At 42.5% G+C, this 11,323-nt stretch overlaps 1 long non-coding RNA gene across 1 annotated transcript; it reads left to right on the forward strand.

Moving 5' to 3' along the window:
* Positions 1–2,528: 2,528 nt before the first annotated feature.
* LOC144600363 (uncharacterized) lies at positions 2,529–6,550 on the forward strand. The gene is made up of 3 exons (XR_013548126.1): positions 2,529–2,631; positions 3,813–3,857; positions 6,255–6,550. It is a non-coding gene; the product is annotated as an uncharacterized LOC144600363 (long non-coding RNA).
* Positions 6,551–11,323: the final 4,773 nt, after the last annotated feature.

Consider the following 11,323-nt stretch of genomic DNA (forward strand, 5'->3'; position numbering starts at 1 on the left):
AGATCTGTTTCCAATGCATTAACATCCTCCCTTAAAAAAAATCAATATTGTACACAATGCTCCCGATGTGGTCTCACCAATAGCCTATGTAAATGAGGTGCAGCTTTCTTACTTTAGATTTCAATTCCCAGAGCATGAATAATACCATTCTTTAGCTTTACCAATTAGTTGAGTATCTGTACACCAACATTTTGTGAATCGTGCACTCTGACACCCAGATCCCTTTGCACCTCGGAAAACTGCAGTTTCTCAATATTTAAAAAATACATTTTCTTAATTCTTCCTCCCAAATGGATAATTTCACATTTCCCACGTTATATTCCATTTGCCAGATTTTTACCCATTCATCGAACCTATTCATGTCCCTTGGTGTCCTCCTCATCACCACCTCTTTACACTTTGCTTTCCTGCCTGTCTTTGCACCATCAGCAAATTTAGCAATCATTTTTTGTGCATTCATCCAAATTATTTCATTAAATTGCAAAACATTGAGACCTTAGCACCAATCCTTCTGGCACATAACATGTCACATCCTTTCTTTCGGATGAAAGTCCCAGTTTTGACTACTTTCTATTTCCTATAGCGAGCCAATCTTCTATCCTATAGCACAAGGTTTTATTTTCCTCAAGAGTATTTGATGTGGCACCATATCTTGTGCCTTCTTGACGTATGCATTGAGAATGTCAATCAATTCCCCTTATCAACGAAACATGTTACTTTATCAATGAACTCCAATAAATTGGACAAATATGATTTCCCTTTCAGAAAACCATGCTGACTTTGCCCAATTATATTGAACTTTCTTAGCCCCTGCCATAACATCTTTAATAATTGCTTCTAGCATTTTACTAGATGTTAAATTAACAGACCTTACGGACTTCATTTTTTTGAATAAAAGAGTTATATTTGAATTTAGATGAAGTCAAAGTTTTAATTAAAATGTGGGACCAAGGCATTGTTGCTACCACAGAGCCATGTTTGAAGGATGGGCAAACTGGCAAGTCAAAATCCTGGGATATAGAATTTTCAGAAAAGACGAAGGGGGGAGTAACAGAGGAGATAGATTCAGAACTGCTTTAGCAAGTCAAAAGTCTGCATTTATTAGTCACTGTGGCCCATTTGCAAGTGATGGATTATATTCCACAGCTACCTGAAACTTCGTGGCCAGTCTTATCTCACGCTCAGCCATTAGTGTTGGATGGGAGCAGCTCCAGCTAAGTGGGGAAGGGTGCAAAACTTATCATGAGCAGAACAAGGTGAAATGAGGGAAAACGTAGCCAATGTGGTCAAGCTGCAAGGCAGGGACACTTAAGTATTAATCTACAAAGAGGCTTGCTTTGCAATCCCGCAACCGATAGATCAATTCAACTAATGGGAGGAGACAGCTCCAAAACACTCCCATCCCTGAAGATAGCTTGGCCAAGCAGCTAAGAACAAAATGTGAGCCTATCGAGTTTGCAATGATCTTCAACAAGAAGAGCTGAGTAGATCTGCCTCACCTCCTCCAAAAGTCCCTACCTACATGGATTTTTCAGACAAATTAATGAATCCCCTATGATATTAAGAAACTATTGAGACAACCAAATGCAGTAAATATTTTGGAAACAGATCATATCCCTCTTTAGTGCTAAAGGTTCATGCTTCAGAATTTGTTTCCCCATACAGTCACCACAATGTTATTGATCTGATGATGGAGAAGATTTCCCAGCCAAGTCTTATCCACAAAAAGGACAAAATCAATCTGATTGATTACAGCCACATCAGTCTCCTCACTATCATCAGCAAACTGACAGGAGATGTTGTTGACAGCATGATCACAATGCAGAGGTGGCCTGCTGATTGATATTTTTTTGTTTCTGCCAATTCCATTCAGCTCCTGATATCATTGTAACTTCAGAAATAGTCTAAAGGGAATTCCAGGGCTAGGTTGAAAGTGACTGTCCTTTGCTTTATTGTATCATTAGATCCAATGTGAAATTAAGGAGGGCAATCAGGGGTAAATTATTGCCAGCTGCACGATTCTGGTTATTGAAAGTGGAAAGGAGATTAGTTTAACTCGGCATCATGTTTGGCACAGACATAGTGGGCCAAATGGCCTGTTCCCGTGCTGTAATGTGCATAGTGGAATGTGTGCCAATTACAGACTGTCCCCTACCACTTCTAATTTTCCTTTTAACTAAAATTTAAAAAACCTACGTATTGACTGAAATGTGCCTTTGAGCCCACTGAAATTAAATCTTGTCCCTGCCAATTTAGTTTATAATAGAGAATGGACTGTGCTTTTATTATATAACTAGACCAAGTGGATCCATTGGGCCCATTCCTCATTGGGTTCCCATCGTGACATGGGAAAATCGCGTCTGTTCTTTAAAATAAATGGCAAATATTCTTGAAAATAAAATAAACCTTATCTGGAATGTTTTTGCCTTTTATTGTTATTATCCTCTCTTGGAGATCCTCGAGACTGTGCCCTCATTCAGCAGCAGCGTCAGCTCGACCGCGACGGCAGTTGCTTTGAGGGGGAAGAAACCGCTCCCCCCACGTGGGACCCGGACCAATCGGGCGTCGAGCAGGTGTCAGAGCCAATCATTCGACCCAATGCGGGGACCCGCGCCATTTGGGCGTCGAGCGGTAGGTTGTAGCCAATCAATGGACCCCATGTGGGGGTGAACAGCTGGAGCAAATCAGGACGCTCCGGCGACCAATCAGAGTGGGGAGCGCCGGCGTTTTCCCCCCACGTGGGACCCAGGCCAATTGGGTATCAAGCGTGGGGTCTGAACTGAACACAAAATGGCAACCCTCCACCAACTGCGCATGCGTCGGAGCTGTGTACATGGCAACCCTCCCCTAACCGCGCACACACGGATGCGACAGCCATCCGTTGGGCCCAAAGCTCTCCTGCATTGGTGTAGCACCCTCCCCTCCCCCACTTCCACTGCCCATCCCCCCCACTCCAAACCCCCCTTCCCCCTCACTTCATCCCCCTCCCCCACTCCATCCCCCCTCCTTCTCCTCCCACTCACCCACTCCATCCCCTTCCCTTCCCCTCCACTCAACCCCATCATCCCCCTCCCTCAGTCCCCTCCCCCTACTCTCACTACCCCCTTCCCCTCCCTCTCCCCCCCATCCCCATCTCCCTCACCCCCCCATCCCCCACTCCCCTCCTCCCCCGCCACGCCACTCCCATCCCGGGCGGGGAGTGTGTCTCTGGTGGGTGAGGGGGGACAGAGAAGGGGAGAGGGTGCCACTCACCTCGGCCCCGTGCCGCCAGCACTGCAGCCAGAGCAAGTCGTAGACCCAAAGCCTCTCCTGCATCAGTGTAGCACCCTCCCCTCCCCATCCCCCCACCCCTCCCCCCACCCCTTACCCTCCCCATCCCTCCCCCTCCCCTCCCCTACCACCCTCACCCCAACCCCTGCCACCCCCTCCCACCACCACTCCCCTCCCACCACCACTCCCCCCACCCCACACTCCCCCCACCCCACACTCCCCCCACCCCACACTCCCCCTCCCCTCCCCTCCCCTACTCCCCCTCCCCTCCACCCCCACTCCCTCTCCCCCCACGCCTCCCCACCCCCCCCCCACCCCCACACCCTCCCCCCAACCCCCACACCCTCCCCCCACCCCACCCCCTTGTCGCGCTATTGTGTATCGTTTTGGCTGTGTCAAGCCCCAAATAATATACAATTAATAAAACACAGAAACAAACAGAGTTTTAGTAATATATAGATAAAAAGGTGGTGGTGTGCATGATTTATGAACATAAGTGTTCATAGCCGGAAAAGTAAATAATTTCATTTAATGTTTTATAGGTGCCAGTGGGCTGTATATGATCTCAAAAATAGCACTGAAGCCAGGTAAGATGCCAGGATACCAATGCTAATAAAATCGAGCTCCACACTACTGACTGCAGAGAAAGCTAAGGGAGATCATGAGGAAAATAATGGCTTTTTTAAGCATTCATGTTTCTGACAGAATTGTATTCTGAGTTTCTTGTTTTAATTCAAAATAAAACTCAGTTCAAATCAGAAAAAAGACGACAACTTCACATGCAAATGTAGGCACCGTTTCATTTCCTGCTACTAATGTGCTTGCTTAAGGTGCTGGTTGGAGTGAAATAGTTTATTCATACAAATCGCAGGCTCCACAGGCAGCTCTTTCAGGAAGACCCAAGGAAATTCACCCTGCACACGCTCTCCCACACAGCCCAGTAGGATAGAGTCACACATCCTTGGTAATTGGTGTGCTGGTTAGTAGGCCACTCACTATAACACATGAAACACTTCCATACATCCTGTTGTTGCTCTGTCCTTCACCGAGATTAAACTATCAAGGGCACGAGCACCTGCTGCAGTTTTATAGAATTTCCTATTCCCCTAATTGGGTTTGTTAAAGTCAAATCCTCCACTCTTTCCGAAGTGTTGATAAGCCAGGCATTCGTAAAGGCACTGACTTCATTTCAGATTACTGGCTGTTCGGCACTTTAATAGCGATGGAGATTATTCCTGCTGTAGTCAGCCGCATTGGAGTTGAAGTGACTGCAGAGAGAACTTGACATTCGTTGCCTGCTGGGAAAAACAATAAGAATTAATAAACACACATAAAATAAGCATTTCACTACTGAACACTAATTGCAAACACATTACAAATAGATGGCTGCTTATCTTCACTCATTTGGATCATTAATACAAGAATGTCATTAACTGAGGCAACAAAACATGTGACGCAGACTCTTGTCTATCTTTATTCTTTTCCATCACTGCTGTTGACATTCATTTTATTTCCTCCTCTCTTTCTCTTCACTAAAAGAATATGCTATTTCCACCAGACGTGCATTTTAAACGCTGATGATAGTTGCAATGGATTTGTCCTTGGAGACTCCACAGCACCACTGAGTTAGCATTTTTGTGGCTTCAGCATCCTGATGAGCGTCAGAACATAAACTTGCTGCAAACGCTGCATGCAGGCAAAGCATTGTACCAACTCTGCAGTCGTGGCATGGCCCACTCTGTGTACATCGAGACAAAGCGACATCCAGGACCATGCCGAACTTGTGGAAACACCTGACTCACCACCAATTCACTAGAACGCCAACTGGCAAACTGATGAATAATTCCCCCTTTTTTTAAAACTGATTCATTATCCATTACTCTGGCAAAGCCAGGGTTTAATTGTCCTGCCCCAGTTGATTTTGTAAAGGAGGAAGGGAACAATTCCCATGAAAAGCAATGCATTGTCTTCATTGGGGGACTTTCGAAGTTTAGCCACACACTTCCAATTCAGCTTCTCCTCAGTTAAGAGCATCTTTAAAACTTGATTTAATCAAGCTTCATACATAGCTATATATTAAATTATACATTCGATAAAGCTCCCATAAAACACCTTGAAATGCTTAATTGTGTTGTGAAGTTGCTAGATAAGTAAGAGTTACTGTCGCACAATTTAATTAGAGTGGCAGAAATATATGTCTTTTTGAGGAGAAATTGGAGGTGAAAGTTATTCCACGTGCCTGCTGGCCCTGTTGTTGGTGAGAGGATGTGTGGTGAAGAACTGTAGCATGTCACTGCACTGTATCCTGTGACAGAATACATTGCAGCCACGAGATATTGGCAGTGAAGCGGGTGAATGTGAACCAAGGGAGAGTGATGTGTGATGGCCAATAGAACTTTGGATGTTGCTTCCTTTGCATCCAAATTGTAAGGCAAGCACATCGTCATATCGGTACCATGTAACAACGGGACCATCATGAGGTTTATGTCAGTGCTACCACTGTATACATCTGAATTTTCTGACACTAACAAATGCCCATTCATGATGCAACCTCAACCGAGAAGTGTCTATTCCAAATCTCCAGGCACACAATATTATTCTTTCCACCACTGTCGACTAACAAATTCAGTTGATCACATTTTGACCAGCATGACACTTCTCAGTGAAGCCAGGCCACGAGGAACACCTGGAGGAGAGTTCTGTCTTGCTGAAATTCCTTTTGGGACAGGGGTCATTATATAGAGGGTCAACCTGAGACCTTAAATAAATTAAAGTATCAAATGAGCCTCTACATCCCTGGCTTGCGGAATGGGCTTCAAGCAAATTGCAGACATGCCAACCCAAGTCTTTCGCCTGTGAGGAAAAGAGCTTAAGGGTAAACCCTGGTCAACCATTCAATGTGCTAAAGTTAATCTCTAAACTAATTCAGCCAAACTAAGTTTGAATTCTCTGCTTTATCCTTACCTTGTCTTCATTATCTCCAGGTTTCCGGTCTCTTTCCCCCTTCTTACTGAAAATGATAAGGAAAAGAGTGAAGGGTGCGATCGGGTGGCCATCTACGAAAACATTTCCATTCATGCTGAGTACCCTTTCTACCCCGATTGTGATATTATTTTGCTGTCACATGTGCCTTCCTGATGCCTGATCTCACTCTGTACTGTATGTCAGCTGGAGCTCAGAAGTAGTACTTTACACTATGAATCGAAGTACTACTTTACGCTGACATTGAATCTGTACCAGTTCAATGTAAGACCAATCTGTTTGGTACCATTTCCCCTGTTCTTTCCGTGCAGCTGTACATATTCTCCCCTTTCAGATGCTAATCCAGCTTACTCTTGAATGTGACAAATGGCGATCCATGGCTATACATTCCCCATTCTTAAGGAGATGTCCTTAACTCTGACAACGACACCCAACAGTGCAGTGCTGAATAGTTGGAGGTGATATACAGTATCTCAGTGAGGGATCTGAATGTTCCCTCATGTGTGTACATAGGAGGTTCTATTTTACTCTTTTCATGAAGTGTAAGGGAGTTGTACAAAATAGCTTGGTCAATATTCATCCCTCAGAGACCTAAACAGATGATCTGAACAGAAGCACGTTGCAATCAGTCGGGGGAAACAAACAAACTACTGAAGGAACTCAAGATTTCAAGATCAATTTATTGTCACATGTACCAATTAAGGTACAGTGAAATTTGAGTTACCATACAGCCATATTAAGTGAAAAGCAACAAGATACACAGCCACATATAAAAAAACTTGACATATACATCCACCTTTGTTCACCCGTGGTCGGGGCTGTTGAACCATCCACAGTTGCCGCTGCCGACATTCTGAAGCCCTCATGTCAGGATGATTGAAAACTCCCCTGTCGGGACGGTTGAGACTCTCCGCGGCATGGAGCTCCCGAGTCAGCCTCTTCTTATCAGAGACCGCAGGCTTCACGATGTTAAAGTCCACAGGCCCCATGATTGGAGCTCTCCACAGTCGATCCCTGGCAAAGGATCGCAGCTCCGCGATGTTAAAGTACTCCAGGAAAGGTCGCCCACTCCTCGATGTTATGCCGCAGTGGGGGCAGAGATACAATATGGAGAAAAATCGCATCTCCGTCGAGGTAAGAGATTGAAAAAACATTTCCCCCAACCCCCCCCACATAAAACAACCCAAGGAACACTAAAACATACTTTTAACACATACTTAATAACAAAACAGCAGAAAGGACGGACAGACTGTTGGCGAGGCATCTGTAGAGGGGAATGGATGGAAGATGTTTCAAACATTGGAAAGTGTTCAGTCTGCTGCAAATGGTGCTACAACACTGCAAACTTTTCTTGAAATAAGGATTACAGTCTTTGGTTCAATACTCAAAATGAAGGCTATGACATTTGTGCTAATTATATTTTAAGAATGTATGAGGCTCTTTTATTGTTGATAACCTTGAAATATTGATTTGAAATGAAGAATAAGCTGGCCTGTCCAACTAATGCATACAACATAAGAATCTGGGTATAAAATGATAACATTTCCTTCAGATAACATTCTGACTATACAGTATGTATCATGGCAACATAAAGGGTTTCAGTTGACACTGGTAGGTATTGTACTGCAATGAAACAAGAACTAAAATGCATTCTTCTGAATTAAACAGAATACCTGCCAGCTTTTTCTTTTTAAATCAGAAAGGAAAATGCTTTTGAATTTGAGCTCTGGTTACTCTGAGGAATATTTGCAAGTATTGACAGAAATTCATAACAAACAAGCTGCCCTTGTACCTTGCCATCTTTGTGAATTTGCAAACCCAGTAGATATATGAAAGGATGATAAAATAGAACAAAATAGGTGAAAAAATGAAGGGAAAAAGCTGCCCAATGGCTTATGAGGTTTTAACTGAGCAGCTTTGTAATGGCACCTGCAAAGGGCCTTCCTTTCGAATAAATTGGAACTTGCACTGTGTGAGTTTTAATGAGGAGAAAGATAGAACACTGCTAATTAGCTGATGAATAGAATTGCCATGGCAAAGAATGACAAAAGTACAGAGTATTAGCAATCCTTCCGTGGAGTCAATAATATGGCCACGGTGTGATACCAAAGAAAATAAATTACAGGCAGGCCCAATAAATGATCCAAGCAACATGTTGCTGACAATTGTGGGACACTAGGACATCCAATAAGTGCAAACAAATTGTGATCTGTCCAAGCAAATTACATGCAAAAGAAAAATCAGTAATAAAATCCGACCCTTGGGAACATACAAGATAGAATTACTGTTAAGTGACGGTACAAACAATGAAGGCATTATTTAAGACTTGAGCAATCATTTAACAAGAGAGTAAATGATCAGAATACTTCATGACACCAATGTTCATCCCACACAGTTATATAGGACAGTGTGAACAGCTGTAGTGTGAGGAACAGCCTCAGGCAGCAAATTCTTGCACCTCCACTTTGGGGAGACGGTTTTGAAATCACATCCAATGAAAATAACTTTGCAACACATCTCAATGGAGAAACAATCTGCCAGCCTGGTTTTTCAATGATTGTAAAATTGCAACAAAAAAAATCCTTCCAGGTCTCAAAATCCAGAATTATGTCATAAGCACTATCAATGAAGTTTTAACTTCCTGACTGCCTCTCCACTGTGATGGTGAATCTCCATTCAGAAGCAGAGCAGCAGCACAGCAATGGTGAAAATGAATCTCACTCTAAATATATAAATAACACAGAATCCCTTAAGATTCGTTTGGCATATGGTAAGTGGAGGCAGGTTCGCTTACTTTCTGTTTGGCTGTTCTTCACACTGCAGCTGTTCACACTGTCCTGATATTTATATTTCGCTGGAGCTGAATATTATTGTCGTCCGGCATTTAGATGATAGACTCTCCCGATGAATGGAATGTAAATTCCCAGTGATTTTGGGACTAATTTCATTTGGATGTTAGACCACCTAATACCCTAGAATCATATCAGGCTAATGCACTTGCAAAGCCTCCAAGCCCAATGATCTTCCTGGATAACAGCGACACCACCACTCATTGCCCACCTACATCTGGCTTTGCATGATTATGTGACTGGCTGACAAAGTACATTTATAAGTTAATTGGGGAAAAGATTTGTAGAAAATTCCAATTTCACAATCGGCATTGAAGGAAATATAATTCTTACTTTAGTACAGTCTGGATTTTTATAAACATACTTCAAACATACTTGCATTTTACACTCCGCCACTTCTGAATGCCCAGGTAGCCCTTTCCCTTGGCAATAAAAATTGTTGGCAAACCTTTCACGACTGGATGGTTTAACAGCCTCTATTCCTTTCTCTACATGGTGCCCATGTAACATAGGCATCTCAGTGTGAATGGGTCAGGCATCATTTGTGAGGGAAAATGACAATTTAACATTTCAGGCCATAGGTTCTTCTTCAGACTAAGGTTCTGATGAACTGTCTTCCACCTGAAACATTAACTTTGCTTTTATTTTCCACAGCTGCTGCCTGACCTGGTGAGGGGTGGGGGGTGGATAGTGGGATGGTTGAGATAGATGATTGGGATGATTGGGATAAATGGGAATCAGTGGCAGTTACGTATTGATACATTTCATTTTTACACCATTTACTGAAAATAATTGATAATTTGATCTTTAGTTTAGTTTAGAGATACAGCACAGAAACAGGCACATCGGCCCACCAAGTCCACGCTAACCAGCGATCCCCACACACTAACAATATTCTCCACACACTAGGGACAATTTACAATTTTTCCAAGCCGATTCGCCTACAAACCTGTACATCTTTTGAGTGTGGGAGAAAACCGGAGCTCCTGGATAAATCCCATGCAGATCACAGGAAGAACGGACAAACTCCATACAGACAGCACCATTGTCAGGATCAAACCCAGGTCTCTGGCGCTGTAAGGCAGCAACTCTACTGCTGCGCCACCCTGCCTTTCTGCTCAGGTGAAAAAACAATGTTCTAGTTTATCTTTGGATAACCTAAACCATTCTGTTTTGTTAATTTACTTTAATTATGTGTTTTAATTTCAGCATCACTAACATGTAGTACTGCTGATTCTGTTTTGTATCAACTGTTTAAAATATACCCTAATATGTTGTGTCATATTTTTGGTTTCCAGGTGCGATATGTGTTATATTGTTGTAGATTCAGTCGTGCTTTATAATGTATTTGCTCATGGAGAGGTTTCTGTCAAGAATTTTTTTTAAAGTGCATTGCTTTGAACATTATCTTGAACTGGCCCACTTCTTTTTAAAATGTCTGCATGATTGAAACACCCATACAGACTGCAAATAAAAATTTCATGTATAGCTCTGTCATGTAAATCACATAAAATTCTTTAGGATTTATCATTTAAATTTACATTTACAATAGGATTAGAGTAGTTAAATGCTAATGAAAGTTAAAAGCTATTTTTACTGCTTGTTTGATATTCATGCAATGTCATTGGGAAGCTGTATATCCCCAGCTGATGTTGTCAAAATTGGTGCATTTATAGCTTATATTAGGCCTGCAAATGAGCCATGAAACAGATAGGCCTTGTAAACCAAGGGGAAAATGCTCACAGTGCAGTATCAGTAGAAGTAACATGTAACCATGTTCATCCAATAAAGTGTTCACCTTTTCTACTCCTCAAAAGGTTAACATCCTTTCCTGAAATGTTGCCTGTTTTCTGAATTATTCTGATGTACATTTAAAGTCACTTATTGCGCAGACAGTTATTTGGCTAATCCTGTTTGTTCCTTGTGAACAGAGCATCAATTTCCGATATTCTCAAGACAATTCCTTCTCAAAAGTATTTATGTTTCTGCTCCCCTCATCTATTTCGAAGATGTATTCCAAATTAAAGCATTTTAAAAAAAAAGTCATCTCTTGTTCAAAGCAGTTAACTATAAGTGGATAGATATTTATAATTGTGGGAGGTTCAGGCATTTTAGATGTTTGGGAAACATAACATTGGTCACCTTGTTTTGACACCCTGCTCCAGCTAACCTGCTTTAGGAAAGTTGCCTTATGCTGGAAAGGGTGCAGGGAAGTATTTCAA

The sequence above is a fragment of the Rhinoraja longicauda genome, chromosome 15 (assembly GCF_053455715.1).
Source record: "Rhinoraja longicauda isolate Sanriku21f chromosome 15, sRhiLon1.1, whole genome shotgun sequence".
NCBI classification, from domain to species: Eukaryota; Metazoa; Chordata; class Chondrichthyes; order Rajiformes; family Arhynchobatidae; genus Rhinoraja; species Rhinoraja longicauda.